This window comes from Vicugna pacos, chromosome 3, assembly GCF_048564905.1.
Source record: "Vicugna pacos chromosome 3, VicPac4, whole genome shotgun sequence".
NCBI lineage: Eukaryota > Metazoa > Chordata > Mammalia > Artiodactyla > Camelidae > Vicugna > Vicugna pacos.
This window is the reverse complement of record NC_132989.1, coordinates 65,926,082-65,941,765: the sequence shown is the minus strand read 5'-3', so window position 1 is coordinate 65,941,765 and position 15,684 is coordinate 65,926,082. Positions and strand designations below refer to the sequence as shown.

Sequence of the window (15,684 nt, the reverse complement as noted above, 5' to 3'; positions counted from 1 at the left end):
CATACTTTCATGAGAACATAATGCTAGGGACACTTCCAGGGCCATGAAAGAGACCTGTAAAAATATGTGTGTATGTGTATGTATGGGATTCTTACAGAGATCTGACCTTATATGTAACTGTGGATGCTGATTACATAGTCTTCGTGGGCCTCTTGTCTTCATGTCGGATGGTAAAACTTGAAGTCTGCATAGCAAACAATTGGGAAGGGAAGATGGATGTAGAATGGGGGAGAGCAGGGACAAGCTAGAATCCATGAAGAAGAGCCGGGGTCATGCGAATGAAGTAGGACCTGTGTCAGTTTTCACTGCCTCCATCCATGATAAAATAGTGCCCTTTGTTACAGAGCCAGACAAATGTTCCAGGAACTGAAGAAGTTGAAGGAGGATCCCAGGAGAGGGTGGAGCAGCTGTAGGCCTGGGTGCTGCCCTGTGTCAACAAGGTAAACCAGCAGACAAGTGATAATGTGCTTAAGCTACCAATGTACCTGACTCCACCTTTTGAAGGTTAAAAACAATGTGGCTGCTGCTTCACTTCCACCTTTTAAATAGCATGCAATTAGTTCTTTCAAATATGGTCCACCTTAACCAGAAACATAAAGGGAAGTGAATTTTAGGAAACAGGGTTCTGTCTAGGTATACTGGTATATTACAAAACCACCATAGTCTGCCCATTGTCAACTTGGCAGCTATATACATCTCTGTAAACTATATTTATATTTAAAAATAAATACTTTAACAGCCACCATTCTTCCTAACCTAATACAGCTACCCTGTGTACAACTAAAAATATGCTAATGCTTTCCCCCTAAGTGGATACTAATTCCTTTTTATATTTTTAGTCATATTCCTTCTTCTCTTAAGTTATTCAAACTCCCTCTTTGTTATCCTGTAACTTAAATACTGAAATATATGGTTAGCAACTATCCATACATCTTACGTTAGATGCTCAGGAAATGACAGTAGGAAAGAAAATAAAAATATTTGGGGTGTGTGTGTATATATATATATATATATATATGTATATGTATGTGTGTGTGTGTGTGTATATATATATATATTTGGTATATGTATACACACACACACACAGATGTTCATATCAAAATAAGGAAGAAATACAACTACCATACTCCTCATTTCTGCAGTTAGTCACATGGTCTCGCTGGTATTTATAATTGCCTTCTTCTGCTAGTTGGAGTTCCTTGCCTTATGTAGTAATCTAAACATTTATTCCTGAAGTTCCTGGACCATCAGAAGTCTTGCATGAGTTGACTTGTCATAGTTTTCCATTGACTTTAATCACAGAACATGGAAATACTAAACAAGGCTTCTCTTTGGCTTCATTGTGCAGTATCAGACCGATTTCCCCTTAATAGTGAGGGTCAGTCACCAGTCTCATTCGAGCAGTCCAGGATTCCCTTACTATTGGCATTTTGGACGAGATAATTCTTTGTTGTGGTAGTCTGTCTTGTGCATTGTAGGATGTTTAGCAGCATCCTTGAGCTCTACCCACCAGGTGCTAGTACACTCTCCTCCTGCAGTTATGACAACAAAAAATGTCTCCAGACATTGCAGATGTCCTCTGTACAAAATTATCCCCGGTTGGGAACCACTAAAGTAATCCCTTTCTTTGCCAGTTGATCCATAGGCATGAGGACCTCAAAGTGGCTATGTGATAGTCTCAATTTCCAGTTCAGTGGAATCATTGTTTTGCCTCTTGGTGAAAGCATTCCTGTCTTGGGAACTAAAGCTTTCAAACCAGCTGAGCCTAAAGTTGCAGGGATGGAAAGCAAAACTTTGTTAGTGAATCACTAGAGGTAGTAGTGAGAGCTGCCATTCCTATTTCTATTCCTTGATCCCCAGGTTCATGAATCCTGGTTATAGGAGCAACAGGACTGTACATTTGTTGTTAGATTGTATGCTACTCCTGGTCCATATTGCCCCAGCTCTGAAAGTTACTATTACCCATCTGGCACTATAACTGAGTCTTCAAAAAGCCATTCTGTTGTTCTGTCAAGTCAGCTACTTCAGGGTGATGGGCATCATGGGAAGACCAGGGAATTCCACAGAGATGGGCTCATCAGCTGCACTTCATTTGCTGTGAAATGCTTGGCTGGAAGCAGTGCTATGAAATACCATGATGGTGGATAAGGCATTCTGTCAGTCCACAGATAGTAGCAGAAGCATTGTGACAAGGAAGAGAAATCCATGCCTATGGTAAGTGCTTATCCAATGAGAACAAAGCACTGCTCTTTCCATGACAGAAGTGGTTAATGTAATCAATACACAATCAGGTATCTGGTTGATTGTCCCTGGAGAATGGTGCCATTTTAGGGGTTTAATATTGGTCTCTGCCACTAGCAGACTGACTACTCAGCAGTACTTTAGCCAGATAAGCCTTGATGAGTGGTACATTTTGCTAAGTTCATGTATTATCTCTATCCCTGCCACAGTGGCCATTTTATTTGAGCCCATTTGGCAATGATGGAAATAGATGGAGAAAAAAGTTCACTGACATCCATAGAACATCTCATCCTATCGACACGACTATTACTCCCACTTTGTTGAGGTCACACGTTGGTGAGCATTCACATGGGACACAAAAGTTTTTGCATTCTGTGCCTATTTAGAAATGTTTTATCAAAATATTTCTTCTTCAGATCTTTTTGTTACCAAATTTTCTAATAGTATTTCTTGTAAGTCCCTGACAAAACCCAGCCAAACCATTAGCCATACCTCAAGAATTACTGTAGACTTGTACCTCTGGTTATTTTCCCTTCCAGGCAAAATGAACTACCAGGTACATCACTCAGAGTTCTCTCCACGAGCAGGATTTCTCTTTACCACTGTTCATGAAGGCCATCCTGGCATGGGGCTCTATTGCCACAGCCACCCACTTTCAGGTTGTGCCTACATATATTGAGTAGAATCATCTGTAAACCAAGCAGGAGTTTTTTCTTTCTTAGTTTACTGCTCATGGAGAACTCTCCGTGAGACCAGAAGTGTGGGTTGAGAGAGAGAGGGCAGTTAACAGGAGTCAGGACATGGGCATCTAGGCAACTTTCTCATGCAACTGCCTTTGCCTTCAAGACTTGCTTGAGCCTGCTTTCTATGAACCACTTCTACTTGAAGATGGAATGCCACTGCTGTGCATGCCTAGCTTTATGGGCTTGGTGAGTCAGACAATATCTACTTCATGATGGGCGCCTCAGGTCATATGGTAACTTGGTGGCCCAGGGTCAGGTGTTCCAGCTCTACTAAGGTCAAGTAAAAAGCCAAAAGCTGTTTCTCAAAAGGAGAGCAGTTATCTGCACAGGATGGCATCTCTGCTTCAAAATCCTAAAGATCCTCATTGTGATTCACTAATAGGAGCCTGCCAAAGGCATCATACAACATTCCTATCCTCCACTAACACTTCTAGCTGACTCCTCCTGCACAGCCTCACAGGATTTCAGCTTTGATTCTTGTTACTCATAATTATATTTAGTTCTAGGGGAAGGATATATAATCCCTAAACTCTTGGTGTGTGTGTTTGATATGGACCGTATGGTGAACAGAATAATCCCCCTTCCCCAAAGTTGTCCACATCTTAGTCCCCAGTATTCATGAATATGTTAGCTCTCATGTCAAAGGGGACTTTTCAGATGTGACTAAGAGTGTTGAGATGGGGAAATTACTCTCTTTCATCCAGGTGGACCTAATGTAACTGCAAAAGTTCTTAGAAAGAGGGAGACAGGAGAGTTGCAGTCAGAGAGTAGGAGATGGATGGGACAACAGAAGTAGACATTGGAGCAATACAAGGAAGGAGCCATGAATGAAAGAATGCAGATGGCCTCTAGAAGTGAAAAAGGTAAGGAAATAAATTCTCCCCTAGAGGCTGCAGAAGGAGTACAACCCTGCTGTCACCTTGATTTGAGGACTTCTGACCTCCAGAACTATAAGATAATAAATGTGTGTAGTTTTAAGCCACTGAGTTTGTGGTGATTTGTCACAGTGGCAATAGGAAGTCCTCATGTGAAACCAGACCCAAAAGGAAATGACATGTGTTTATGCAGAATCCTCTCCCTCCCTGTATACTCCTCCTTCCCTTCCCAATCTCTGTCATTCTCCGCAAGACTGGCTCCAGGCAAACTACTGAAGGACACAAAGTCATTGCAAGACTGTTCCTTCTACCCCTGCTGCATCCTGTGTCCTTATGTAAACCCCTAGCTACCTGAGGGTCCTACCGGAATTCTCCCTCTGTTCCATCAAGTTTTTTCATCAAGCCTTCCTTTTTAATTCTTCTTTTGCTCAGGATTTGAACTCTAATTGAAAAATGATAAATTATTAATGATGCTATGACTTTTATTTTCAAATATATTTGAAACACATTTATATATATATATATTTTTGAAACACATTTATATTTTATAGTGAGTTCTTACAGACTGTTTCTAAGCCACGGAAAGAATTACTGTAACGGTGAAAATTTCAATATTGTAGCAGGCTAATCCCGGGAAATTTGGGGTCTCTCAAATTACATCAGGTAAATCAAGTCTATGTGCAGGACATTTTCAGACTCCTTATTGCTTATCCCCAAGTGTCCAGTGTCCATCAGTGTTTCCTATTGTTGCATCTGTAAAATCATAACATTTTCAAAGGTTTTTGTCGTTCAGGTACACACTTGTGTTTGAAATGTTATTTAGGAGTTCACTGAAGTAACTATGTCCTCTTATCTAGTTTGTCTTCCTCTCAGGTTCTGTTAGATGAGATAGTAAGACATTTTCTGTTGTTCCATCCTCTGAGTCACTCAAATTATTATTGCTGGTCTCCTTGGCTCTGGTAGCCTGGTTGAGTCAAGTTTGTGTTAGTAGCTCTGGAAAGATTGTGAGTCCATGCAAGAATGGGAGAGGTTCTTAAGGAAGATGGACTTCCATCTTTCTAGCCTAGGAATGTTAGTTGAAATTGCACACAAAAGAGATACTTTTTTATACTTTGATTTTCTTATTTTATCCCAGCTTTATTGAGATATAATTGACATATAACACTTTGTAAGTTTAAAGTGTACAACCTGTTGATTTCATACATTACATATTGCAAATTAATTAACATAGTAGCATTAGCTAACACCTCCATTGTGTTGCATAATTACAGTATCTTTTTGTGGTGCAAATCACTTAGCAACTTTCAAATATATAATACAGTATTATTAGTTATAAGAAATATGTATATTAGATCCCCAGAACTTATTCATCTTACAACGAGATGTTTATATTTAAAGTGCCATGGTCAAAATGCACCATCTCAGACTCTGAGAGTGTTTGCAGTACTCTTCTTTGGAAAGATTTTTCTCTTAGACAGTTAAAACCAGCTGCCTCCATTTTCTCAGCTTCTAGGCTCTAGTCTTGCAACCATCCCAGTCCACAGTTCAGCCTTGTGAGCCCACGCCCTAGATTCGTTCCTCTGTGTCCTGTGACTTTGTATATGACAGGAGGAAGCCAGTAGTGAAACGGAAAATAGCTTTTCTCCAGGACGGTCTTAGAGCAGAGATGGACTAAGCACTATTCCATGTCTCTTTTGTTAATAGACCCTACTTTAGGAGGCCACCTGTGATGGACTGTTTGCAAAATGGCCACTATTATTCCCCTCTCTCCATCTGCAATCCTTGTTATGTAACTGTGCAGCTGCTCCCCTTAAGAGATTGAGTATATTTTCCCAGCATTTGAATCTGGGTTGGCCTGATGATTTGTTTTCAGTGGAAAGCAGCAGAAGTGATGCTGGGTCGAATCTGAGCCCAGGCATCCACCTGTTCTCCTGGAACCCTACTCAGCTTCCAAGTAAATAATTATGGGGGAAGAGCCTGCTAGAGGATGAGAGACCACCTGAAAGAGAGACAAGCCATCTGAGCAGAGGCCACCCTAGACTAGCCAGCACCCAGCTGACCCAGCAGCTGACCACAGATATCTAGCAAGCCTAGCTGAGACCTGAAGAACTGCCAAGCTGAAGTCAGCTAGTTGCCCACCTGCAGAATTCTGGCTAAAACATGGTTGTTTTCAGCCACTGTGTCTTGGAGAGGTTTGTTATGCAGCCAAAGGTTACTGATTTGTCATCAAGGTTAGAAGTATATCCAAATTGCGAGTTACATCTGAGTTACCACAACTGCCACATAAGAGTAAAGAAAGAGCAAAGGATGAACTATATATGAAACAGAGATATAGATATAAAAGGAGTAGTATATTATCAGGTTGCTGTTACTCTCAGCCAGTTCTGATTATAATCCAGTTTCTTCTCCCACTAAATAAATCACTTTAGAATTCAGCACGACTCTTTTGTTTACCAGACCCAGAAACTCCCCTGCATTGGCTTAAGTAAAGAAACATTAGTCTCAGGGGTATCTCATGGATCCCAAGGGTCTCGTTACTAAGACCAGCAAGGTCTTCTTGAGCAGCTGGTCCTGAAACTGGAATATAGTCTGGAACCAAGTGAGCTACTTTCTCTACCTCGTTTTTCTGCCTCTTTCTCTTTGGTGTAAGATCTCTCATCACTTCTGTATGTTTGCTTCACTTTTTCTCTCTTCAATTCTCTGCTTTCACATGGCTTCATTATACCCATTCCAAAACAGCAGCCTCAGACTCAAGTCCTCAGCACCTTCTAGTTCACCTTCTATAAATTCAAATTTCCACCCAGAGAGAATCCAGTTTGGTCCATTGTAGTTCAGTCAGGTGTGTTTGAGTGGTGATTGGCAGGGTCAATAAAGATATCCTGTCTACCATCCCCCCTGTTTTTGGACATTGGGCAGGTATCTTTTTTAAGAACCAGAGGACTGCATTATTCTTCTTAATCTTGCAGGAACCATGCCCTGCTTTCTGTAACTCCTATTTTTTAGCCAAACCACCAGTAGACTTTTACCTTTGCTTTCCAGTGGAGGATCAACTTCTGTGTCCTTCCATTGGAGGAATATGAATGAGAATGATCAACAATTTCCTTTCCTGATCAGATGAGGGCAGGGATTGGAAAGTCTTTCTTAGCCCAGTGTCCTGCCTCGTATGTGTTTATGATGCTCCTGGTGTCCCAAGAGTCAGGAGTTCCAGCCTCTCCTTTGTATGAAGCTAGCTTCCAGTGTCCATAACGTAACATTCTATTCAGCATCTGGATTTGTCTTCCTTTTTTAAAATTTTGTTTTGTTTTATTTTACAATAGTCAAAATGTAGAAGGCTGCTGATTGAGACACTCTCTAGTAGCAGTTTATAGTTATATGGATTTTATGGAATAGAAAATGTTCAAAAATAAATCTCTGTACTGACATATGGTTACCAGGTCTATATTTTGCCACACAAAGCCATTACAATCTCCCATAGCCAATCATTGTCATTTACTGTTATATTGAAATGAAGGAAATTGCCATTTTTGTAGGTCAAAAACAGTTGAATATTGGCAATTTCCTGTGGTTCAGTGTAATATATTGAAACATATTTTAACTTGAGAACTATAGGAAGGATCCAATCTTATAATAAAGGACTGTCCTTTACAATGAGTTTATTTAGCTTCATGAAAAATGCACTACACTTTCCTTAATTTTCTTATTTCATCATGAACCATGACACTTTATAATGGTCTGGCACTAGTTTTTGATGTATCTTTTTTTAAACACAGGTCTAGGGAGACACATCTGTGTGACCCTCTCGGGATCACTCTCATTCCTGAGAATGCTTTTTTCCTAGGCTCTGAGACAGGATTCTGGCCTTCCCTTGGTTCAAAGTTGTTTTCAAAGAACAGTCATCTTTGAGATCCTCTTGTTGGGTGAGTCCTTCACTTGCACCAAACTTGGGTATTTAGGGGACATATTTGCAGTACCCAATTCATTGTCACATTTCCTCTCATAAACAAAGACGTCTCATTTACAAAAGGAGCCTCAGTAACCCATGGCTCCTCACTAAAATATGCAAAGCAGTTTTTCTATCAGCCATGAGTTAAAGATGCTTCCCTTTGGTTTGTGTTTCTTGCACAACTTTTCTCATCTCACACAACTCCCCTGTCACCCTCTATTTCCTACCCAAGGGATCTTCATCTCTCTTACAAGTAAGGTTTAGGCAGATTGTGTAACAAAATGGTTTTGGTTATTAAAAACATCTTTTTAGCTCTTGGCACAATAAGCAAAACCACTCCTGATGAAAAGAAGTCTCTCTCTCCCATATGGTTCTCCAAAAAAGTACAATTTTCTGAATTTACTGTACATGTGAAAACAATAAACAATTTGCATTTCTTTCTTTTTCTAGTAATTCAAACTCTGACCTGAGGGTTTTTAAAGAATGAGCTTAGTAATTTCTACATTGTACCACTTTCTGAAATATTATTGACTCTCAGTGATTCTAACTAAGCCTTAGCCAAATGTTTCAGTTTATCTCTCTTTTTTTGTGAATCTGTAAATGCGTCAGAAAAACGTTTACTGTAATGTTAGAATGTGCATGTGTTGGCATTAAAACTGTGGTTTTGTCCCTACAGGGAATCAAGTGGAAGCAAAATAACAGTTAATTCCTGGTATCTCTGGTAATGGGGAACAGACTGAATTTGTACCAATGATATTTTAAAAATTTATTTTAGACATTAGATTGAACCTTGTCCTACACTAAACCTTTTGCCAGAGATCCACAAGTAGTCAAGTTGTTCTCTTCCCTCTTTCTCTTGGTTCAGCCAGACTCGGGGGTAGAGAAATGGCCAGCAGGATAAAAGGGTAGAATCAGAAGACTTTCTCACAAATCTCATGGTCATTGATTTTTCTCAACATGTTGACTACAGCTCTTTTGTGGGAAAAGGAAACTACTCTGTAGTAAAAGAGGATGACAGTCTTCCTTCTTCTTTTGTAAGGTTCTTGTCTTTCCTTATAATTGGAGAGATAATCATCCACTGAAACTCATGTTACCTCCTTTGCAAATTCAGTTTTCAGTTTATAATTGAAAACAGAAGTAAAACAATTTTAGAGCATTCTGAAGCCTCTTTGAAGCTATTCTCTCAAAAGGGAAGCTTTGAAATACTGCTTAAGGAGAAGAAAGAATGCCACCAAAAAACCTTCTACATCTAGCTAATATCATGCAAGAGAAAGGATTTATTTTATCTTGCTCAGTCTCTGACCCTTTGGGAGAAGGAGATGATATATAAGCTCTTTATGGCCTTGTGGCTCCCATAAGAGTTTTCAGTAAAGTGGAGGGGCAGGGTCTCACTTATTCTGGATCTGGAATGTTTCTTGAATGCAAAAAACTCACATATTGCAGGGACAAGAGTATACTGCACTCATGGTGTACAGATGTAATGCTCCAGTGATGTAAGGCACTAATTTGTTCTGGAACCATTATTGTTATCTGTTGAAGAAGACTTAGAAAGTGATTTCCAGTTTTAAAGTCCTGGCGAATTTTGGAACTCTCTGCCACTCATCGAGATAATCCTCATACAACTCTGTGAAAGCTTTGGATATATGTGTGTGTATGTGTGTACGTATATGGTAGGGATAGGGGAAACCTTATTTAAGTACATTAGAAACTCAAAAAACCCCAAAATTAAATGATGGTTTCAAATAATGCTGGATATCATAATTAGTCCCAGATGGTTCCTTTGTAGTCAGGAGAGTTCTCCCAAATAGCCGCATTTCTTTGTTAGAATGTCAAAATAGAAACTGAATTAAGCCCCTGCACTGTGTCCTCACACTCACAATTTTTTTGAAGTTTTGCTGCATAGACCTTGCAAGACGTCCATTGAGACAAAGAGATTGTGTCCTCCATAATAGATTCTTTAGAAGGCAGCAGATGTTCTCTGAACCAACCTTTACACTCTCACAACCAAGGGTTTCTCTTTCCTTCTGGCTTTCTGTATTTGCTTTTGGTAATGGAAAATGTTTTCCCTTTCTATGGTTGATCTCTTCAGTAGGCTCATTGCCCTGGGGAAACAGGCCTCATCGGTCTCAGGGTATCAGCTCCATTTGCTGTAGGAGGCCAGACTTATCATCGCATAGGGAGCTTTGATTCCCATGGAGAACAGCCAGGCAGAACAGGGAGAGGTGTCTTTAAGCAAATTCTGTTTGCCGTGGAAAACCAGGGAAAATCATACCAAAGAAAACACATAGCTGATGCCAAAGAGGGTGTTGTTTTTAGTCTTTTCCAAGAGACATCAGTTGTTCCTTAATATCTCTAATAGAAAACTTGTCAGAAGAAGTAAATTTATTTCCAGTTCTATCCTACTAACAAGTTTTGCTGATTAAGTTACTTAATTGATTCCAGTCATCAATAAGGAAAATGTAGACACACCCAGTCTTTTCGTATAAATGAATTCCCCCAAATCTGCATTTATTTATTTTTAGGATTCAAGTTTCCTTTAAAAATAATCCTCAAAATATTTCCCTTTTAAGTAGATGGATTAACACACACAATCTGTTCTTCCTTACTCAAAGAAGACTAAGTCAATGATTCATTGCTTTTCTATCAGCTGGTACTTGATTCAGAACAGAATGAAGTAGGCTTTATCTCTCATGATGTAAATAGTGGACTCTGAGAAGTCCACATGACAGTCAGTCAGGAGTGAAGGAAGGCATTTTGTGTCTAGTCAGATTCATTTATATTTAAAGTCAAAGATGATTTTTATTATGTAATATTTAGGTAAATGAACAATGGTATTTCCTCCTCCTCTATAGATCAACATATTCATTTTATATGCTCCTTTATTTTAAATTAGTAATGTAATAAAATGTAACGCATTTTGTAATAAATGTATAGGTGACCAGTGAATCACACTAAAATTAAGTTTTCCCATGGAATAAAGATTATTCATTACATGTATATACCAGCTTTTTAGGAGAAAACAGACTTACTTCTTAGATCATGTGAACCAAAGCCATCCCTCAGTTTTGTATGAGATACCTAATGGAATAAGCAAAACATATCCCCTCTTTTGAAATAGATGGGTAATTGCTGAAATTCTCCACTTTTCTCTTTAGTGAGCACTTTGAATTCTGCACTGAATTCAGTGCATTGAATAATTGAATACTGCAGTTTTGAAACAGAGGTATACATTTCACTTGCTGTTGTAAAAACACCTTATTTCTGTTTTTAATCACCCCACTATTTGTATTTTTCACAAAGGACAATTTGATTTTATAGCTAATTTGAAACAAATGATCAATAGGCAAAGTAGCAAAATTGTCATCAGGTTGGCATTCTCTTATTAATATCAAGGTGATATTAATTATGCAGTCAGGGATTATCAAATGCTCGAGTAGCATAATACCATCTAAATTGTAGTGCATATGTTAAGTTATAGTACATATTTTATTAATATTCATGTATTTTGTTAATACAGCACACATACTTTCAATTTCAGGCTGTGTCCCTATAAACTCATATAGATTCACATAGTCCTATTGTTATATTTAATAACTTCTTATTGGAGCTGATTTCTCACCCACAGGATTTTTTTTTTTTGAGTTTAGGAGCACTAAATCATTGGTATTAGGACTGTGAGGAACTGGGCAACTCATTTAAATTAGTTTTATATTATTTAAGGATGCAAATGCTCTAAGACAGAAAGCAAATATGAAGTGTCTATCATTAATGCTATATAGCATTGTCATCCTTAAAACAGATATTTGGAATAAGTGATCTCATTTATTCATTCATTCATTTACTCATTTTTTTGTTCATTTATGCAGCAAATAGATATTGACTACCTACTATGTACCAGATACTCTGGTTGGTGCTGAGACACACTGATGAGAAAATTCAGCTACAGGTCTTGCTTAGAGTTTGGTAGAATAATAGGTAACATTTACTCAACATCTAATCTCCAGTTACCTTTACAATTCAGACATTCTACACATCTAAGAACCATTCAGTTATATTATGGAATCTGTAATCCTGGTGGAAGTCAGGGTGATGAAGGTGACAGCCTTCTATTCCTTGCTCATGCCCTTGAACCTGGAGAGCAGAGGGCTGGGAAAGGTGACATGATGGCAATGTTAGTGGAAGAGGAGGTAGCTACCCTTGGGAAGCTCATGGTAGGGATGGGTTTATTTTTGTTGGAGGGTGAGGGTAACTGTATGTGTTTGTGGGGTACCACGAAGGTGATGATTACGTTCAGATTAAGGAAAAGCAAAGTTCAAATCCCTTTGTCTTTCAGTGGTTGAATGAAAGTCAGAATCAGCTTGGGTAATACACACACCAGAAAAACACCCCTGAGGTCTTGTTTTGAGGTCTTTACATTTCTTCTCTTGCCTAAAAAATGAATTTCCTCTGAAATCCTTATTATATGGAATGAGGAGTTAAAGAGATGCCTTGAGACCAATGAAATAAAGGAAGTCACTTTTCTGAAAGGAAATTTCGTGTTAGATCATCTCTAGTCTCAGGAATTTCTTGGGCCTGCTTCTAACGGAGTGGAGATAATAATCTTACCCATAGTTGTGTTTCTACATGAACAACTCTCTGGACATGCTAAGTACCGTTCTTGGAGCAATAGATTTGTTAGAGAACTAAAGAGAGTAACAATAGATTATCTGACTAGATTTTAGTGCAGCATTTTTTTTTAGGGTTTGATGAAATATGACCTATGAAGTGAGTTATGGATGTGCTGAACTGTATGGGTTTTTGACCCATGGGTGGAAACAGACCATGTGAATCGAGGACTGAGACTATGTAGATGTCTACCAAATTGTGGAGAAATAGATGCCCTAGGCATTGAAGAGGTTGTGAGGTACAGGCTTATTGATCATCTTTAGAAATGTTTTACTAAAAGAAGTCAATAAAATATAACTGACAATGGATTAAGAGGCAGGCATATTAGAGCCTTCCAATGAGCATGGGGAGCAAGAAAAGTCTGAAGCTTGGGAGTTGATTTTTTGGAAAGCAGCTCATTTGAGAAAGAGGCAAGGAGGCTAAAATTTGGTGAACTGGACACGGAGCTGATGCTCGTGTGGATGCTGTTGAATGGCAAACACTATGTATTGGGAAAATGACTCTTGTAAACTGAATCTTGATTTTCAAGAAATGCAGATAGAGAGGAGAGAGAGAAGTTCTAGAAATAGAGCAATTCACATGGGGAAAGTGAGGAGTGTTTGAAAGAAAAAATAAGTATAAGAATTGAATGTGAAAATGTGAGTATAAGGAACTCATTACTTACCTTAATCTATTTGTTACATATATAAATAATTTTCCCCCAGGAAGAATTATTCTTTAAACAGGGCAAATATGCTGAGAAAGAGAAAGAGTAGTAACTTTTAGACTCAGAAAAGTTCCTTAAGGAAGATGGCTATTTTAGGCCGTATAATAGGTAGCACTGCCAGGGATCAAGGAATCCAGCATGTGATATAGAGTATAGAGCTTTGCCCTTACTTATCTCAGGAGTGGTGGTTCCCTGCACCCCAGATTGTACAGTGAGTGACTTCTTTTGGGGATATGTCCAGAACCTTGTATTCTGATCGCTTTGTCCTCTCAGATCTGAGGATATGAAGAACCACACGGAGCTGCCAATTCTGTCAATTCTGTGATGCTACCTGATCTGGATGAATTAGATGCAGGATTGAGGCCTGCCAGGTGATGTGCGGGATGCGTAACAGGCATCTGCAAGAGTAAAGAAATAACTGTGATGTCTTCTTTATAAACTGGTTTGCCTGCATGTTCATATATAACTTAGGCACTGGAAATAACTTTAAGAAGTGTTCAGTTAATTTTGAATAACTCTACAGGTATTCAATAAATATTTGAAATGAATCAGTTAGAAAGTAGTGTTTATTACATGTCTAGTATGTTCCTAGAACTCTGATAGAACTGTAGGAAATTCTTTAAAAAGCTCCAAGGAGTTTATAATTATGTTGACTTGTTTAAGAATGGATGTATTAAGATCTTTAATTTTTTATTTAACAGATATTTATATAAAGAATATTATGTGCCAGGGGTTTTTCTAGGTGCTTTATAGATATTAACTCCTATAGTTATCTAGATTAAATGACCCAGTGATTGGAAGTGAATTTGTGTAGAACTATTATAGATAAGTCTTCTTGAACAGAGGAATACAAGAGGTTGGATATGTACTGTGAACTTAGGAAAACCTAGAAATGGACTGTGATCTACTGCTTTTCATGTCTAGAGCACACTCTATGTAAATTTGTCAACTAGGTAAACTTTGCCTACATATTATTCTGCTTTCAAATGTCAACTGAGCCCTATGGTTGTTTTTTGCTTCATAAAGTCTCTCTGGCATCCTGAGTGAATTTATCTATGACTTATAAGACACTGGAGTGGGCCACACATTTATGCCAGTATTGGGTGCCAGGAATTACAGTAAGCTGTTTAGGGAGATATCTGAGGTATGTTTTGGGAAGATGTTCAATGATTCTCCTTGTATCTAAAGTTTTTGTCTTTCATCAATGAAAGATATAGTGAATTTAACCAGTTAACGTGATGATTAGGTTCATGCTGACTAGAAGTACCCCTCACCTTTCCTGAGAAAACTCAGAGCCATGGGTAAATTATGCTGAGGAACTGGGTTGCAGGAACTTCTGTTTACCCACAGGATGTTTTAAACATTCAAATTGAAGTAATAATCCCCATGCTCCCTTCCTCACCAGAGTAGACATTCCTCTAGTGGAGGTACCAACCTGATTCCATCCAAATTCAGTGTCATTCCTAGAATAGCTAACAGCCACTGCTAAACATTTCCCAAGTAAACCCAGCTAAGAATAGTGTCTTCTTTCTAGAGCTCTGACACAAGAAATTCAACACCCTATTGGAGTCAGATAAGCTGGACTTTTTTTTTTTTTGGAGAGCTTTGTCCAAGTGAGACTGAGAAGGATGGAGTCTGAGAAAGACTCATGTTGATTGAGAGTCTAGTAAGATCCTGTATCATCTGTGACATGGCACTGAGTGATATGCAACTAAAAGTGCCTGTGGGTATACCTAAATGCTGAATTGACCACCTGTCAGTCCCCTGGGCACCAAAGAAACTCTACCCAACAATTAAACTAAAATTTCACTCTTAGTATCTTGCAGTTCTTAAACATTAATTGGTACTCTCTAATACTTCTCCCACTTGTTCTGCTATAATTTGTTGGAAAAGCTGAAGTTCCATCCTGCTTTTTTAAGCCAGCAAGCCAGAAAGACACGTTTCCTTTTTAAGAAGTTCAATTTATAAGGACTTATTATTTAGTCCCCAAGTTTACTATCACCTTATAATTGATCAGTTCCCTGATCCTTCTAATGACTTTGAGAGAGCAAGAATTATAATCCTATTTTTATTACTGAGAAATAGAGGTTCAGATGGGTACCTACTTAGGGTTCATTTTTAGCAAATGGCAGATATGGAACTAGATCCCAGGTCTTTCTTGAACTTTCTTCATCCCAACCTCGGTCCACATGCCCAAATGGCCAAGACCTTGCCGCCCACCTCCTCCAGCTCATGTATCTGCTTTAGTTTGGCAAGAAAAAAGACTTTGGGGCTAGGAATGGGTGTCTATCCAGAACACAATGTTTGAGACAGATGTTCTGATTTTCTCCAGTACCCAAAAGGATCATTTTTATAACATTTCTTGTATGATTCTCTGTAACCTGTAAGAGTATCACAATATTTTTTTGTCTGAAGCACAAATTAATATTGTTTCAGCATTGCTGCATTTGTTTAACATAGATGGTTTGCATCTAGCCTGCCTTGTGCTTTCTTTTCTGGCCTGAATTACTC

General features: G+C 38.6%; 1 protein-coding gene across 1 annotated transcript in view; it reads left to right on the top strand.

Moving 5' to 3' along the window:
- Window positions 1-15,684, top strand: part of LOC102531415 (V-type proton ATPase subunit S1-like protein) — a 561,646-nt gene that overhangs the window by 44,391 nt on the left and 501,571 nt on the right. Inside the window, exons 11-12 of the mRNA XM_072958437.1 lie at window positions 345-440; window positions 3,689-3,847. The gene's annotated coding sequence lies outside the window, so the exon portion shown is untranslated. The remainder of the gene's footprint in view (window positions 1-344; window positions 441-3,688; window positions 3,848-15,684) is intronic.